The sequence below is a fragment of the Saccoglossus kowalevskii genome, chromosome 20 (assembly GCF_978046115.1).
Source record: "Saccoglossus kowalevskii chromosome 20, keSacKowa6.1, whole genome shotgun sequence".
In the NCBI taxonomy this organism is placed as follows: domain Eukaryota; kingdom Metazoa; phylum Hemichordata; class Enteropneusta; family Harrimaniidae; genus Saccoglossus; species Saccoglossus kowalevskii.
This window is the reverse complement of record NC_140660.1, coordinates 27,410,526-27,429,602: the sequence shown is the minus strand read 5'-3', so window position 1 is coordinate 27,429,602 and position 19,077 is coordinate 27,410,526. Positions and strand designations below refer to the sequence as shown.

General features: G+C 38.8%; 1 long non-coding RNA gene across 2 annotated transcripts; it reads left to right on the top strand.

Moving 5' to 3' along the window:
- LOC146730190 (uncharacterized) lies at nt 1-9,481 on the top strand. 2 transcript variants are annotated; one of them, XR_014927793.1, is made up of 5 exons: nt 1-444; nt 793-1,607; nt 1,957-2,084; nt 2,177-2,396; nt 6,889-9,481. It is a non-coding gene; the product is annotated as an uncharacterized LOC146730190 (long non-coding RNA). The 2 variants fall into 2 exon arrangements; XR_014927792.1 differs by having other exon boundaries at nt 2,177-2,400.
- Nucleotides 9,482-19,077: the final 9,596 nt, after the last annotated feature.

The following is a 19,077-nucleotide window of genomic DNA, read 5'->3' as shown; positions in this document are numbered from 1 at the left end:
GGCATTAATAGAGTGACGTATAGTGAGTGACATACTGCATATAATCTAGGTATTGGTAGAGCAACGTATAGTGGGTGACATACTGCATATAATCTAGACATTGATAGAGTGACGTATAGTGAGTGACACACTGCATATAATCTAGACATTGATAGAGTGACGTATAGTGAGTGACATACTGCATATAATCTAGGCATTGGTAGAGCAACGTATAGTGAGTGACATACTGCATATAATCTAGGCATTGATAGAGTGACGTATAGTGAGTGACATACTGCATATAATCTAGGCATTGATAGAGTGACGTATGTAGTGAGTGACATACTGCATATAATCTCGCAGCGCTACAAAATGGGACGTCAAAACATGGAATGAGTGGAAAGAGCAAAGCAGATGACTGATATCGCTGGGATAAAAGGTTATCATACTGGGCATTCAGGAAAGGTACGTATTAGAATTTGCACTTTAGTAATGCAATGTTCGATTTCCCCGCTGACGACAAATAGTCATAACTTTATGTCGAAAATAATCACTGCTCGTTAACTCTTTTTTTTTCATGTAAACTGTTTGGTGGAATACCATTTAAATATTATATTCACTGGCACGATATGTCGGATTAATTTCACGCGATAAAGATTTAATACAAACAGCTTTGGCGTGTTTTAAAAAAGCTGAACGATTGAACGTACTATAACAATATATTGATATTTTAAATTGCTATGAGGTGGACTGTTACAAGCTATTGTACTTTCATATTAATACATTGTATTGTATTTTATTTTAATTAAACAGGTTACACAGGCAACCACGCTGTTCCGGCAAAATTTCGACGAGCAGCTAATAGCAGAATAAACGGGTCACCTCAGTCTAGCAATTAGAAGCTACAAGCGGACGAGTGACGAGCAGACGTAAGCGGTGTCAGACGCATTGCAGCCACCCTAACCGAAAACGGCGAATGAAGCGAAAACGCATGACATATCTACCACCTCAACAGACGAGGACAAATCTAATACCACTGTCATAACTGATTCTTCCCAAGTGTCCGTGAATTTTGTAAAAAGAAATATGAAACTTGAAATACGTTTTTAAAATGTATCGTATAATCGTCATTGCGTATTTAAATAATTAAATGAAAATTCCACCTTATTCTTTATTTTCATTCAGTGGCCACCTGTTATGTTAATCAGCTTTCCACTCCTGTTGTGTTCATGAATATTTGAATTAACCCATTCATTATTAACAGTCCCGGCTTGTTAATCCATTGATAAAACAGTATCGTTAACAGGAATGCATAATTAATTAGGTTGAAACTGTCGGCTAACGAAAGTAAGAAACATAGAACAACTGGGACGAAACAAAAAGTAGTATAACTCCTTAAATCAAGAGAACAAATTGACATAACCAATAACACGTTTAAGTTCTACCAATGTAAAAAAAACATTTTACATTTAATTATATATGTGTATTTGGATTGAAAATAAGTTGTTTAAAATATGGGGTAAATAGTAAATACATTGAAGTCGCAGTATAGAGAACAAATATCTAATTGCTGCAGAAGAAATACAAGTCTGGAATCCACGAAACTAATTATTCTGCAATGTTTAGGGGTGAGTATACATTCCTGATAAACACTATCGACAACAAACAGGCACAAACTAGATGATGAAGAATGATTGTGGTAGAAAAAAATTATTATATAAGTTTATATACTCTTCTTAATACTTGTGTTTCAGATTTTAAGAAAAAAAAACATATTATAGCAAAGTGTCATACAAAAACATCCAAACATGATACGGTCACAGAGTCCACTTTCTTAATTTTATTCAAGTAATTTATTCAAATAATTTATACAAATCACATAAGTTGTAAGCCCCTCAACGAATACAACCGAGTTTTAATTATAACACTAGCAACACTAAAATTATAATTTTGAAAACTAGTACTATTTTTCCATAGAACGGTTTGAATACGTGGATGCATTCGCTAATGTAGGAAGACGTCATTAAATCAAACTAATCGAAACTTGCAATATGGCGAAAAATAAGACAAATCAACGTTGAAACATGAATGGATTATTGTTATTGGTGAGTAGATACATATTTAGTAACATATACTAATGTGATTAATCGTAAATGTAAAGATATGCAGCTAACAATAAGAACATTTTCCTGGATAGGACACACTCTCAGAAAGCCACCAACGAGCATCACACAGCAGGACCTAACCTGGAACCCGCAGGGCAAGCGAAAGAGGGGAAGACCTAAGAACAGATGGAGAAGAGACACTGAGGCAGAGATCAGTAACAGCTGGCAGGACCTGAGAAGGAAGACCCAGAGACGAGTACAGTGGTGGATGATCATCGGCGGCCTATGCTCCGACTGGGACAAAAGGCCCAAGTAAGTAAGTAAAATATCTTTGCATAAAAACAGATATGTGAATAAGGAGCTAAATTAAACCAACAAGTACGTTCTGAGTGAAATATGCACAATATAGAAATATGATTGATGGTAATTATAATATATGATGTTGACATAATTCACCAATGATATTTTGTTCTAAGAATACTGGACTAAACCAAACAAAAAAAGAACTGTCACACACGGACAATGAATGCAACCATTTTACTTGCACCAAACCATTGACAACTTATATGTCATAACAATATACATGCACATACAGTTTAAAGTAACCAATTAAGCTAATGTATTATCTTTATCCCATATATCGTGGTAATTCAGGGTAATTAGTCTGCATGTAAAGTGAATATATCCCTATATTATGTAAAAGAAATCCAAGTAATTAGATTGGTCTTTGCAAGTACGTTGAACTGTTGACATCATGTCTGATAATTGCAAAATACGCCAATGTCTCTTAAGTATAACATATCATAACTATAAGGCGGTTCTACTAAAATAGTCTTAAATTATTAATGGTAATTTACATATGTAAATATGTTTCAGATGTCAGCTAAAACACATTCGCAAATCCGCATACACTTGAAGGTTAAATTCACTCAAATCCAACTCTTTAACACAGAGTAATTCGTTTCATCCAGGTCTTCAAGAACATTATGAGATAAAACCATGTGATATTTATCCCCAATATCACACAGTTTATCGGCAATTTGATTGTTTCTTGCATGCAATTTTGAGACCATGGCGTCACTGACAGACAATCACCCAGGAAGCCAAAACAGACTGGTTTGCCGACTACTATATTATGTATCAATACTTGTGTGATATATGGTAAATTCAAATGTTTCCTCAATATACCGAAGATATCAGACACACGTCAACGATCATGTTGCGCTATAATGTTGAATTCGTTTCTAATTCTACATCCCGTGTTGGCAACGTACGGGATATTATTTTGATCACAGGCGATAAACTGTGTTTCGGTATGCAAATGAGACCGGATGCGTTATTAAGATTAGGACGCGCACACACAAATAACGAAAGTGATGTTACTTACATGGGATGAATTGAATATGAAAATTGTTGACCCATCAGATTTGTTCCTCGCCTGTAGAAAATTACTACACTCATTTATTAAAGGGCGGTAGTTGTCGCGCCACGCATGCGCGAGATATATGGGTATCATATAAATAAAGATGGCGACTTTGACCGTGATTGTTGTGCATATCAACGAGTACAAACTGAGACGTTACCAAGTTTTATTTAGGTAGTTTTAGGTGATTGAAAGGTATCGAAGGAGTCACCAGCGGTAATTAGAGCATGTCGCGTCCAGGTAAAACCTCATACTTATGATTTCCATTGGATGAGCGCATCGGATTGTGAGAAAATCGATATTTATCAACACAAATGTCGCACATGGGCAGCGCGACGACTGCCGCCCTTTTAATCTGATATAATGGGCTACTCATTGAATATTCTATATTTTTTAACGAAATAGATTAACTGCTTTTCAAAAATTGGTTGCTTTATTATTTACGCGCTCACAAGTTATCATCACCATGTCAGCTTTCATAAGCTACAAACAAATGTATGGGTTAAAATTGTTTACACTCCGAGACTCATGGCGTACTAAACAAATAACAACAATGGGATCACTCATGATGCATTATATATCAATTGAACATTTATATTCTTTGACATTTTGATAATTGGGGTTTCATATAAGAATTTCATTTAGCCTTATACCTGAAATGTAACTATTTCAATGTGTCCCCCAACATTGTACCTGTATGTATGCTGCCCTCAGCGGAACTCGAGGTGGTTAAATTTATTAGAGCTATAGCGGGCGTTGATTCAAACATATCTGGTAGTTTAAGGTGTCGGTTAAAACATGTATTCAATAAAAGTTGAATAAATGTGACGTCATTTCACCGGCATCGAAGTTTCTTCAATACGGAAACAATTCAATAAATTTCGGTAACCAAAACAACATGATTACGACAGCTTATCAAAATATAGTATTTGCCGTACCTATTCGAATCGGATATAACGGTCACACGTTCACGAGGGATAAGAACGGCAGGGAACTGCTCGCGTTCATGACTAGAAAAGAAATCGCCTGGGCATGTAATACGAATGAGCCCGGTAAGTTTCTCACAGTCTTCATCAATAGAGATAAGAAAGGAAAACGTACGTCCGACAGCTGTTATTTTCCGTTTACCCTAGAAAACACCTCTTCGTGGAAAAATCGCGACAAATACGAAAATGTTTATTCTGGCATATACGATTCGATCGAAATGATCAAGTTTAAGGGTAAAACGCAACGCGGCGCCGATAAATGGTTGATTCCCGTCTACCACATTATGAAATTAGAGAACGACCTGTTTCATACAGTACGTCGCCGGAGAAAGCACGTGACCAAGGTGGTAAATGGTACCGGATGTTTGGTCATGACTTACGGATATCACGTGACGTGCGTGGCGGATACGCCAGGAGCAGTAGTTCCATCGAACGAGTATTGCGGTTTTAGCGACGTAGAGAGTGGAGAATACCCGGGTAGGATACACTTCGGGGATACCCGAGAACTCCCGTCGAGACGTCTCCATGATATTAAATACGCGGTTACGAGGGGGGTAGTAAATATTCCTCGAATACTACTGCAAACGAAAGTAGTCGCGTGTCTAAGCAAAGTGATAATTTCAATTCGCTTTCGCACGGTCTCTTGGCATATTCGCTGTACCAAATTAAAGGTCTGGGCGATTGTAATAAACTGGATTTGTATGCGTTCCCCCGCCCTTTCTTGTCGGAAATTCAAATTCAACGGGTCAACGACGTAATGGACAAATTCACCAAAATAGCGTCGGAAAAGAATTTGGTGGATTTCAAGCAAACTCATATGACTCTAATGTTGCATATGCTTAATTTAATAATTGAACAAATCGAATCACCTGAAAAGTTGCCTGCAATAATTGATGGTATCGCTGCCTTGGAAATCTCTAGTTCATCATATGAACCTCTCTGGAGAGCGATTGCCGACGCAATTCGTAAAAAGGACGGAGATATGACGCGAGTCTACGAGATTGTCCGTAAATTACACATGAACACGTATAGCGTTGAATCAATCGAAAGTTTCTCAACTACGCTGATCTCCGTCCTTAGCGAAGCGTTAACTGTAGAAAGTGAAGATTTGGAAACTATTCGAAAACTTGAATATAGAGCTAAAAAATTTAACGCCGATTTAAGCAAGCTGATCCATCGATGACGCCAAGAGAAACCCTCGAACTGATTAACGATTACGGCTGTAATTGTTACGAAGATTTCGTGCGCTTTATATCACATATTGGATTACGAAGGGAAATACGTAGAGAAGATAAAAGAAAATCAAAATATAATGACATATCTCAATGCGAAAGACAGAGAGAAGTGCGACGAGGAGCGTCGATTGAAACTGGATGAAATCGCCGAATTGTGTAGTTGTGGTGGATAAGTTTATATCGCAAAACTAGGCGTTGGGGTGTTCTTTTCGTCACATAAAACGAACTGACTAATCATGCGGAATTGTTATTGAAACGGACATCGATTGCGTTGTGTTTTCTTGAGTTGAACAGACGTGAGGTATAATTCAAACTGGTTTATTTGTACTCAACATGAACATCAATACGTTGTACAGCAAATACTTCTTGGTATAAAATAAAGATCGCTAAATAATAGCTTCATGAGGAGTTGGCATCGTAGAGAGCATAGTAAGGAGGGTGTGCATAACGAGCATCAAGTTGCGAAGCTACCATAGAAGGAATTACAGCGACGGCCTGAATCGGACTTCTCGCGACAGCGCTTTGCCTGGTTAATGTAATTGTCAACGTTAGAGCGGCATTTGTCTCGGTGACAGCTAATCGGAGAAGTGCCAAACACGTGTTTGTACTCTAGAATATATCATGCCAAAAACGTTCCGAAAATAAAACAACGCTAATGATTGGCGCATACAAACGAAACATAGCGCTGTCATTCCATATTAGGAGTGACACGCGACTAACACGAGGCAGAACTTTGGTGGGAATTTTGGGCAGTAAACAGACAAGTACCACGAGAACGCAATGGGAAACAATGTAGCGAACGTTTGGATATAGCGTCACGGTTGCTACAGAAACCGATCTAGTCTCTCAGGACTCAACTCGTGGTTATCAAAACAATGTCTGAAATTACAAACTAGCTTGGAGAACATCATACAGAAAGTAAATTTTCTTCATGTTAGATAACTGCGCGCGACAGTAGTGAACACGTGTTTGAAATAAACAAAGATACTATGAAAGATTATATTAAGGAATTCGAGTATTTGCGCAGGTAATTTTTTTTAGTGACTCATTCACAAAAATGTTCACTGTTTTTTTTTTAATTTATTTATCCGCTACTAACTAACTAACTAACTAATTTATTTATTTATTTATTTATATTATATTTATATTTTTTCCTCTAGGCGTCAGGATGGGATTTTAACCTTGGTACTCCTGTTTTGGATCTCACAGGCATTAAGGAAGGCAAATGAAGAGAAAATGGAACGTACCGATGATTGAATCGCGAATTATAATTATATTTATCAATTGTTATACATATTAATAGAAAAATCGTGTTTTTTTTTTTCAATTATTTACATAATAGTAGTAGTAGTAGTAGTGATTTTTCAATCGCAGTCGGACGAAAACAACAACGCAACTTAATTAACAAACAATAACGTGAACGTTAAACAAAGGAATCCTGCAGGTAGGCCAGACTCTCTGGTTCTCACCACAAGGGGTTACGACCCCCCCCTACCAATCCCTAAGCAGAAATAAAACACACTACAATGTATAAAAACTACGTGGACCACACTACGGGTAAATAACGGACTACAAGGAAACGTGTTGTTGTAAGGTCTTTAATTAAAAGTAAGTAGGATCATAAGATCAACGTGGCAGCATGTAAATGCGTGTACCACCCTACGTAGCGTACTTGATGCTCGGTGCCAGACCCACCGTGAAGTTCGTTACCAGATGTTCCGCAAAGCGGGAGTGAAAACAGATTATATACAGATATTGAGTGCTTCTCCATCTCGATTGCATAGTGCACCCCTAACAGCCCAAATGTTATCAAACGCATGTAACCGATTAGTTAAACGGCGGTACTCAAACTCTAAGTTAAGCCTGGAAAGCGTACGATGTTTAAAAATCTCAAGTGGATCAGTAGTTCCCATGTCTTGACGCTTATTCCTGCGACTGAGATGAATTGACATCTATGCCGTGGCAACAATGTAAATGAACAGTTGATAAGCTTGTTTAAAATCAAAGGCACGTGCCTTGGAAGGTGGTAACATAACAAACCACCATAGATGAATGGCTGAATCAGGGAATGTGAGGCGACCAGCAATAGTCCCGATGTGGATCAGCAAAGCATTGATATTGGGACATTCATAAAAAATGTGACACAATGAATCGTCATCGCCGCAAACAGGGCATTTATCGTGTTGTGCGAGTCCTGTACTATAGAGATACGCGCCAGTAGTATAAGCTCCATGGAGAATTCTCCATTGAAGATCGCCTTCTAGTTTGCATAATGGTGGGGAGTAACATCCTTTGAAATTTGGCTTTAATTCGTTTGGAACACTCAAAATGTCGCGCCATACAGTATCAATTTTATCAGTATGATGTTGAGCATGGAGTAAAGAAATCATATATTTGTAGAAATCCCCATTTTTCATCTTACACAGGGACATATTTAAATCATCGGAGTTATATAGATCAATGTTGTGTTTAGTTGTTGGAGGCAGGTCACTAGATTCATTTTTAAAGTATGTTTGAATGCAGTCTTTCCACGACGCAGGGATGGACTCGCGCACAATTTTTAGACTGAGATTAAAGATTCTCTCCGACTGCATTCCGACTTTTCTGAACAAAACTGGCGACGGAAGCCACTCTTTTTCTGGTATGCCGATCAAATCACCTACTTTGGTGATACCAGCATCAACAAAGTGTTTGAGCACATACGGTTCCATTTCTAAGTGGATGCAAAACTAGAGGATTTTTAAAAATATGTTCTGAAAGAACGTCAGAAACATTGTCGGTGTTAACCTTATGGCGTATATCCAAAGAATTTCAACACTTCAACAGATCAGAATAAAAGTTAGGTCCATGAAAGGATGACATATCAATGCTGGTTAACAATAACTGTGATGTGTATTTGAGTTTACCTACTTGGCTGAAATAATAATCCGTGAACTTGAAACAAGGATGTCTGTATACTGAATATAAATATTTGTGTACATATTTAATTTTGCTGAATAGATGAACAACATTTTGACCTCCCTTTTCCAAAGGCAGATACAAAGTTTCCGCAGAAACCCAATGCCGACCGTTCCATAAAAAATTCACAAGTAAAGACTGAATGTAATTAACAGTGTCAATAGGCGGGGAAAGACCGGCAACACGGTAAAGCAAATAAGAAGTAACGTTATTAACGATTAACGAGCGCCCTCTATATGACATACCGGGCGAAAAGCGGGACCAATACTCAAGCTTACCTTCAGCTTTTTGTACAAGCTCGGTCCACTTTTTTTCTGTGTAATTATTGTTGTTACCAAGATAAAAACCGAGTACTTTCAGGCCTATGTTATTCCATTTGATATCAAGTGGTGAATCTACGCGGTTGCGCCACCGCCCGACCCACAGGCCTTCAGATTTATTGAAGTTAACCTTGGAATTGGAAGCACGTTGGTAGATATCAAGCCATTTTATCAATTCATCAAAGTCTTAGTTATTTGTTATGAAAAGTTCTATATCATCTGCATAAGCAGTAAGTTTTGTATTTTCGCTATTACTGTTAGGTATAGCCAGTCCTGTTACTTTACTTTTATTTCTTATTTTATCTAGAAAAGGTTCAATACACAGTACATAGAGTTGGGCAGAAAGTGAACAGCCTTGGCGTATACCCCGAGCTAGCGGGAGGGGTGCAGTGAGAGAGCCGTTTATGCGGATCAATAGTTGAGCATTTTTGTATATTAATTCAATGATATTAATAAAATAGTCTCCAAAGCCAAATGCTTTTAGAGTGTTCATAAGGTATGTATGATGAACCCTGTCGAAAGCTTTTTCCTGGTCAAGTGCAACTATACCCAAAGACTTGTTAAACTCATTTGCATAATCAATACTGTCCCGCAACAAGGATACATTGTCGTGGATATGCCTGCCTGGTACACAGCAACTTTGATCAGGATGTATAATATTTCTCAGAACAGGACGGAGACGCAGTGAAAGTGTTTTTGTTATGATCTTATAATCACTGCACAATAAACTAACTGGGCGCCATTTTTTTAAACAAGTATTGTCACCTTTTGTGGGTAGAAGGGTAATAATCGCTCTGTTACAAGAGACGGTCAAAATACCATCATTGATTGACGCAAGTAAAACCCGATGAAAATCCTCCCCCAAAATATGCCAACATTTTTTATAAAACTCGTTGGGCAAGCCATCGATACCGGGAGTGCGCCCCGACGGTGGGAGTTTAACTGTGTTGCTCAATTCCTCAAAGGATATGTCAAGGTCGGGGGCATCTTTGACCTTGGCATTTAATTGAGGCAAATCCTGCAAAATAATATTCTGTGCATTAGTATCAACTGGGTCGGGAGAATATAACCTATTATAGAAATCACGGGTGAGATGGCGGATTTCCACCTGGTTTTCAGTAACAGTGTCATCAGATCATTTAAGTTGGGAAATTGCCTTTCGCGCACCCTTTTGCTTTTCTAGATTGAAAAAGAACGAGTTACACATGTCAGAGTTGTTGATAACTTGATGACGAGCGCGTGTAGCAGCACCCCGAGCCTCCACCTTCGTGAATTCAGCGAGTAATTTCTTTTTTTCTGTATAAGTTTGAAAGAGAGACTCGTCATTACCCAAGCTATGCTCAATGTTTGATATTTCATTTTCGAGTTCAAGCTTTTGGTGCTTATTCTTATTGTGTTTGAAATGACAATATTGCTGCGAGAGCACCTTGATTTTCTGTTTCCCCAAATCCCACCAAGTTTGAAGATTCGCGTAATTGGCGCGGTGTTGCTGCCAACTAGCCCAACATTCGGAAATAATTTCCAAATAATCATCGTCATCCAGCACTGATGTGTTCAAGCACCACACTGGGTTACGGTTACTAACGTGTTTGTGTGATAAATGTATATGTACAAGTGAGTGATCTGTGAATCCCAGAGCAGCATTGCTGATAGAGATAGACTTGATTTTGCTGGATAAAAACTTGTTAATGTAAAATTTGTCCAGACGTACCAGCGTCTACCCCACGTAAAATCGCGTACATTACCATGATAAAAACGCCAAGCATCAATCAATTTAAAACGGAGTAAAATATTCAATAAAAAACGTGACGTGCGCATGTCTGGTTCGACGCCGCTATTGCGGTCCAGGTCAGGTGCGATCATTGTGCAATTAAAATCCCCGCCAATAATGACGGGGTCATCATTAAGTGTATTAAGGTGATTTTTTAAAAGTTTAAAGCATGCCAAACGCTCTACCCCATTTGTAGGGGCATAGACATTAAAAATATGCAGTGGATTGTTGTTTATTAATATGTGAACATTCAATACATGACCACTGAGAATTTCATTCTGGGACAGCACATTAACATTAGCACCTGGACGGAACAAAATAGCGCGATTTGTGTGGCAGTGTGAAAATATTGCATTACCCCTCCACAAAATCCTCCAGGTATGTTCATCTTGTTTTAAGGTATGTGTTTCTTGTAAAAGATAAAAATCGCTTGGATGTTCACGCTTGAGAAACTCAAAGATTTGATATCTCTTGGCGACATCTCGTGCTCCGCGCACATTAAGGTAATACCTGAAATTGATTGCGCCATTAAAGTGATGTATAATACAAAAAACAAATACATTATGCTGAAAATAGTTCAAGTTACACACTGACAGAAACGCGTCCTGTCGTTTTTATATACGTTTTGATTTTGTTAACAAGTTTTAATATACGCGCCTTTTGTGAGGTGTTTAGAGACTGTGTAGAACGATACTCTATTAATTTTTTTACAAAGTACTTTGATGTTAGGACAAAATTCAAAACAATTGTCAATAAATTTTTTTGAATGTTTAGTAGATTCTAAAAACTCAGAAATAGAATCTATTGAAGGTACTAGTGACGTTTCACTAGCTTGAGAAAAGTCTGATATATTAGATATGTCAGACCCAACAGATTCGGTGTCATCCAAAGATTCACGAGTATTAATCTGATGAGTGGATGGTGTGACAAAAACACCGGATGATCCAGAAGAGAAAACTGGAGATGGTCTTGGAATAGGAGATAACATGGGAGAAGCAGGTGAATTGAACAAGTCTGGTGTAGGTGGGAAGCTGGGAGGCCACTCACCAGTGTTAGCCTCATCCTGTGTGGCAACAGGGTTCGAAGGAGGGGTTAGTACCCTCTCTTCAACAGTATTTATAGATTTATGAACATCTGAAATATTTTCATTAGTTGTAACAGTATCATTTGCATCATTAATATTATTATTAACATTATGTAAAACGTCATATGCCTTGGCTTTTACATTGGACATGTTGACGGTGTTGGTATCTTTCATTTGTTTATCAATACCTTTTTCAGTATCATTTTGTACTTCATCATTACTTTTTTTATCATTGTTTGACAGTGAGCGCTGGCGTTTGTGGAGTTTAGTACCACTCGTAGTGTTACTTGAATCATCAAGTGCCGGGAATTCTGTTTCGTAATTCGTTGTTTTGGTTGAATCAGTATTGTTTGCAGGTGTACCATTGTTATTACCTTCACTGGCATGCGTGTCGATTTGCATAACATTGTTTTCATTGTCATTGGCGCGTGGACAATTCTTACGAATATGTCCTTTTGATTTATATGAAAAACATTGTAATTCGTCTGATGAAACATAAATATTGTATGAACGTCCTTCAAAAGTAACAGGTAGCAAACCATTGATTTTATCGGCGTTTAACCATAAGTAAACTTGCCTTCTGAACGATTGAACGTGTTTTAGTGAAGGGCGTTTACAGCAAGTGGGATTGTGCGAATAGCACTCATGATTCGACCAAGAGGGGCTAGGGCTTTTTCAATACAATCATTGGGAAGAAAGGGGGGAACATTGGATAGAACAAGTTTTGTTGATGGCCGTACCAAAGGCTCAACAGTTATCAATTCATCCCCGATGTTAATGCCTTGAACCATGGAGGTAGAGGTTTCTACCTCCATGCTTGAACAGAAACCAAATCAACACACGAGACAGCGCCCAAAAAGACAACCACAGATCTGTTCATTCGTGACGCTGCAACAATCATGTTATCACCAACTACCTCGGACACTGCCTCAACATAAGTTTCCACTTGAATACCATCCACGTTCTCGCATCTGATGGCATGGTTGCAAGTCAGTCTATGTACAGGATGTGCATTACGTGGCGTCTTTTCAGCGGCGGCCATCTTGGCGACCACTGACCACAACACACCAAAAACAAAAATGAACGGAAAGTACAGCAGAACGCTGTTAAAAACCCAAAATATATACACAGGAAGTAAACTAGAATACTCACTGACCAAGTATGTACAAATGAAAGAAGTTAAAGGACACAAAAAGCCCCAAAGCGACCACTACTCACACAAGTTACGGAGCTCCACGTACACACGTCTAGCTGCAGTTCTGTAGCTCGCTTGGTTTCGCTGTCGGTTATTTTGTTCGTCGTGGTGTTAACGCGAAACCAGGGAGCTACAGTTCCATCCTATGCGAGTTATCATATTTTACCGACCTGAAATCAGGTCGGGCCGTAACAGCCGTTTTTTTTTCATTATTTTCGCCTCAAGTTTCTACTTTTCTACTGTCGATGGGTCCCGAAACTATTTCATCAATTATTTTGAGGGCGATTGTCCGAAATTGGTCGTTTTCACGACGAAATCTGCGTGAAATGGGAAAACTGTGACGCCTTGTGACGTCACGATAACTTATTCAAGATGGCGGCAAACGCGGGGATTTCGCTGTAGTTTTCCGCGAATTTCGTCGTTTCCTGGTTTCGCGTTAATACCACGACGAACAAAATAACCGACAGCGAAACCAAGCGAGCTACAGAACTGCAGCTAACACACGTCCTACCCCATCAAGTCGTAGTAGTAGTAATCGTACTTTAGTGACAGCGCCCTCACAGACACAACGTTTTATATTATATATATATATATATTTACTTATACATTATTGTTATACAATGATCGCACTTATATAATCGTTACGTTGCTAATGTTCGTTTTATTAAAGATAAAAAATTATTCTAATTGTATCGTATTTTGTATGAATGAGTGACAAATCACAGAGATGTTGTTGTTGTTGTAGCGAACGGCGACTGCCCCCTTTTTTCCCGATGAAATTTAGAAATTGGGTCAGTTAACCTCTGACGTTCAATCCTCTCTCTTTCAAGTTCGACTTTGTACGTCGAAATCTGGGTTTCCAAAAAATGTATGTAATCATATGTTGCCTGTGTATCACTTATTACGCCGCATTCGTTACATCGTCCATCTAAGGACCTAAAACCAATCCTTTTACAACCGTCGGTCGTACACTTGAAAAATTTACGGGCATGTCGTTTCTCGTTGATTTTCAAAATTTGACGATAACAATATGAACAAAACCCTTTAGTTTCAACAGTGGCGTACATGTCGCAATATCGTTGTTTGCATTTCAATCCCGTTTCAGTCCCTTCCGTATTTGAAGCGTACAACTCCATCTCAGTGACTATAGAATGAGTGAGTGAGTCCATTAACATAGTAGCAATCCAAAATATCCCTGGTCATATATAAATTGAGGGGAGACACCTCATAATATACATTATTATTCACCCCATCCAATCTCAACTTCCTCCCTCACCCAAAATTCATTTTTATTATTATACGGCCACCGTGACGGATGGTAAAATAAAAACCCATCTAAATATCACGGCTAGCACTCCACATCTTCGCTAGCCAAGGTCTAAGTTTATTCGACCAAGCCGACCATCAAATATGATGCGTATTCCAAGAGCGCCCTCAGTAGTCAGTTGCGGCTAATCATTGTCAAATCAGTTTGAGTGTTACAAATCCCACTTTGGCGTTTCATTTTAAACAAAATGGTGCCCCCATGAATCGTGATATTTGTGATGATAATTTTTTTTTCTTAATTTGGTACGTCCATGGGATTGAGCGGTTCCCCCTTTAAGATACGCAATTAGCCTATGCGATCCGACACGGTATCGTGTGGAGGCCTAACGAAGGTCGAAGACACGGGGTCCCGGGGTGCGATTCGGACGGTGGCACTCCAGCCCGGGGGGTCACTCTATATGTTGTTACTACTACCCCATGTGCTTTCCAAATTTAGCGGGAAAGCGGGGTGTTTTTCACCTTCTAAAGCGGGCACCGCTCGGGAAGCAAATAATAGGCCCCCTTTAAAATGATAATGTCTGCAAAAGGCCCCCAGAAATAAACTCACAGGGTTGCTGTGCCCTCTCTCGCGACAACCACTCCCATACACCCATCACCGCATTGCCCCCCCCCCCCACATAGCCTCGACCAGGCCGCAAACGTCCGCCTGAACTTTCCCACCGGGACATTCCCGCCACAATATTGACAAACATGAGGTTACGGAAACGAAACAGGATAACACACATAATAAAAATTAAACTGTATTCAGTGAAAATGGGTTTTATTATACGCACAATATTTACAAAATTTTGCTGAAAATAATATTTAAGCAATAAACCACCGCCGGAGACGAAATTTGACCAGTATTTTTATTTATTTGTAATTAGGATAAAATAATTGAAAAAAAGCACATACTATATAAATGAAAAAAAGAAACTTTTGCACTTAAAGTAAATACGGGAAATAAATCTAATTTACATAATCTCTTCTATAATCCATGACATCAATAAGAAATCTTTTCACAAATCACAACTATCGGACGAAACTTGACCAGAAATTGTATCTCCAGTCTCAATCGTGTGTATGATAAATAACTTCATAAAACAATTATCTATAACTAGCGAAAAGAACCACTCACTAATTAAAATCTCGTTATTTTCGGCAAATGTTTTATTTCGTTATTTTTTTACACTACTGAAAGGTAAATATACTGGTCAAGTTTCGTATGACAGTTGTGAATATTGTACGTATAGTCAGACCCTTGTTTCGCTGATTACAGATTTTCGATTATCTGTAATTAGCGAAAAGAGTCATATGCGTATTAAATATTATTATTTTCGGCTACTTTTTGGAAATATTGTGCGTATTTGATTACAGTTTAATTTTCATTATATGTGTTATCCCCTTTCGTTTCGTCGATTACAATAAACCGCATACAAAAAGTCATCATCCACACTTCCGAAACTCTATTCGCGCCTCTGCCTCATTCGCATTCAACTTTTCTGTGTTTTTGTCTGGGGTTTCTGCCATGTACTATTCATGCCAAAGACACTCGGAGCTGAACATAAAAATTGTGCACTGGTATCTGATGGAATAAGAATCCTGTCATAGTTGTGTGCATTGTGGGTTAAACTATCAAATAAATGATCATATTCACAATCATGTCAATAGTTCTCATCAAACAACGAATGACACCAACATGAGTTGCATACACAGTAACTTGTTTGAGTTAATCACACTCCACTTGAGTTCAAAATAAACGACAGAGAATCCTCGCAATGGGGTGTAGGATATCATATTCTCAATATATATGTCTGAAATAGGGGGTACTGAATTTCACATTGCGTCCGCAATAGGGGGGGGGGTGTGTGGGTGGGTATGGTTTGTCAATGTGCTGCCAGCCCTAGGGGTTTATTATTATTTGTTAGCAATAACGCACATGGTGTAAGGTTTCAATATTGAGTGACACCACCACCCCGGGTACTCCAGAGCAGTGAAATGTTATGCTATACGCCCTCAACTAACAGAACGTTAACTTATTTGTTATCATCGCAAGAGGGCGTCTCTTTACTCACTTCGAATTTCGCTGGCGGCTTCAGGCGACGTATGGATGCGAGCGTTTGACGAGTCAATACCGATTGGTACATTCTCCGTTACCTGATGGGGTTAGCTTTCTAAAAACAGCGGCAATGTTTCGTTTACTCGCTCAAAGATTTGTTTGGTCATGTTTGTTATAGTTGCATCTTCCGTCTGCTGTCACTTGCGGTGCAACTCATTTAACGCGGCAGACACCTTTCAGGTTTTTTTCCGATCATTATACATTTTATTTTGAAAAAACAACAAAACGCAACGACATCAGGGATTGTTTGGGACAGCCTCGGCAGAAAGCTATAATCCGTGTATGCAATGATGATGATTTTGTGTGGAACCCGATTTCAACGAATCGACTACCCAGTACTACTACTATTATATTCTAACGTTGTTGCTGCGCTCCCCCTCTCTATTTTTTCTTCCATCCACCCCACCACCAAACCCTGTATTGACAGCGCGTTACTCGGGAATGAAACTATATATAGTGCGAGGGAACAAACTTCTTTTTATTAATATCACTCGGGGTCGCAGATTACGTCGTAGACTGACTGGCCCGGAGACACGGTACATACATTTTAGTTCGGTACAGCTATTTACATTTGATTGTATCATTTTTTAAGTCAATGCGCAATCAATAAAGTTATTTACTTTAAATTGATCGACAAATATAATATTTTCATCGTCAAAACGCGGTTTGTCTCCGGTTTGAGTGTCCGCCCCCTACTGGTTCATAGGTGTACTTTTTCTTCGCTTACCCTGGTTACCGACAACGCACACACACACACACACACACACACACACACACACATACACACGCACACACACAGACACAAACAGTCGTATTATCAGGGGAAAATCTTCTTTCTGGGGTTCTCCACACTTGTCAGGGGGGGGAACTCGTCTCGTCTCTATATCTCGTCCCCTTGAGGTACGGGATCGGGAAAGTCACTTATACTTTACAGTCAAATAAGACACACATAACGAAATACGTTTCAGCTCTCGTCTTAGTCGATCTATCGAACACTCTATCAGACACAGCGCCCTAGGGAAAAGATCCCCAAGACTCTCGCAAGGCTGAACCAAGACTCGCCCAAGACTGGACTGCCTCAAGGCTCCGTCGCCCCTGGACTCTCTCGGACTGGACTCGACTCTCCAGGACTGCCTTCTCTCTCTACTGCGTCTGTCGTGGAGTATTCGCCAAGACCAACTCAAACTCTCTTTATTCATTTTCAAAACTCTAACCAATTACAAAACAGTAAAAAGACTCTAGGGCGTAACCTTCAATCATAAAGCCAATCAAACTAAGTACTGAATACGTCATATCTTTTGATTAATCGTTCACTACATTAATAACTATGGATGTCAGAATAGCGACGGTATCTTGTAATTAGTTCCAAATCACTGAGCCAAGTTCCGTCCAAAACTTCAAATATACCTAAACGATGACAGACGTAACACAGCAATTCGCTAATAATCAACTAATTAAGTCGGTCAACAGATACGCGAAAACAAATTCATGACACATCCCTTCACCCAAACTGAGAGATATGCCTCCCGGCATTGCACGTTCATAAATCAAAGATACCGTCCTCTACTCATCGTCATACAGGTTAAATACAATACTAATAAAAGGATATAAATCAAAAAGAGTAAAACACACTAATTAAGTACAATGATTATAAAGTCTAAATACAATGGTTATAAGGTCTCAAATATCAACGGTTATAAATCAAAAACAAGGGAAAGGCTACCAATCGACTCACTTTTCTCAAAACGGTTCGCTGAGGTAACCCTTCGCTGCACTGTCTCCGTTACTAAAGTTACAAACTCTGTATCAAAAGGTCAAAAAAACTAAGGCGTGGCGGTGTAACCAAGCGATCAGCCAATCGCTGCAGTCGACAGCATGATCACGTGATTACCAGGGATGCGTCTCTCGGTTAAAGCATTGCAAAGCGGTAACTAATAAACAATGAGTAAAAAGCTATTAATCAAACTCCTGTCACATACGCTTATAAACTTCAACTGAACTCACAAGTCGTTAATCTAAACAAAAGTCATACGGCGTGGAAACAGAATGCAAAGACAAATTCGCTTTCATAACACATTATTCCTCTGGCAATAAGACGGAAAAGCAAAACGATAGAAACTACTGAATTACATATAATCCTGTCAATCATGAACAAAAGCTTGCGTTATCAAACAATACGTATATAAGCGCACCAAACTCTCATCCCAAAAAGACATTAAAAAACGTTACAAAGGTGCTCTCAACTCAAAAAAGCGTCAGAAGTATTCCGGAAACAACACATAAACAAAAACAACTCTTAAAACGTCGATATCTCTGTACTCGACAAATCTCAAAACTCTTAAAAAAAACACGTGGGGGCATCACTCTCCCCATCATAATACGTACTCATAAACTCATTAAAACACCATAAAACATCACAAAACTCAAAACACTGTGTTGCAAATACTTGCCCACTGAAGCGCGCTTAAATCGTTATAAAGGACCTCGCACGTCACTAAATATCATTTCAAAACAAAAATCTGGGTGCTTACATACATACAATTCAACATCACAAAAAAAACGGTAAGAAAAAACGATAGGAAAAGCAAGCAATACAT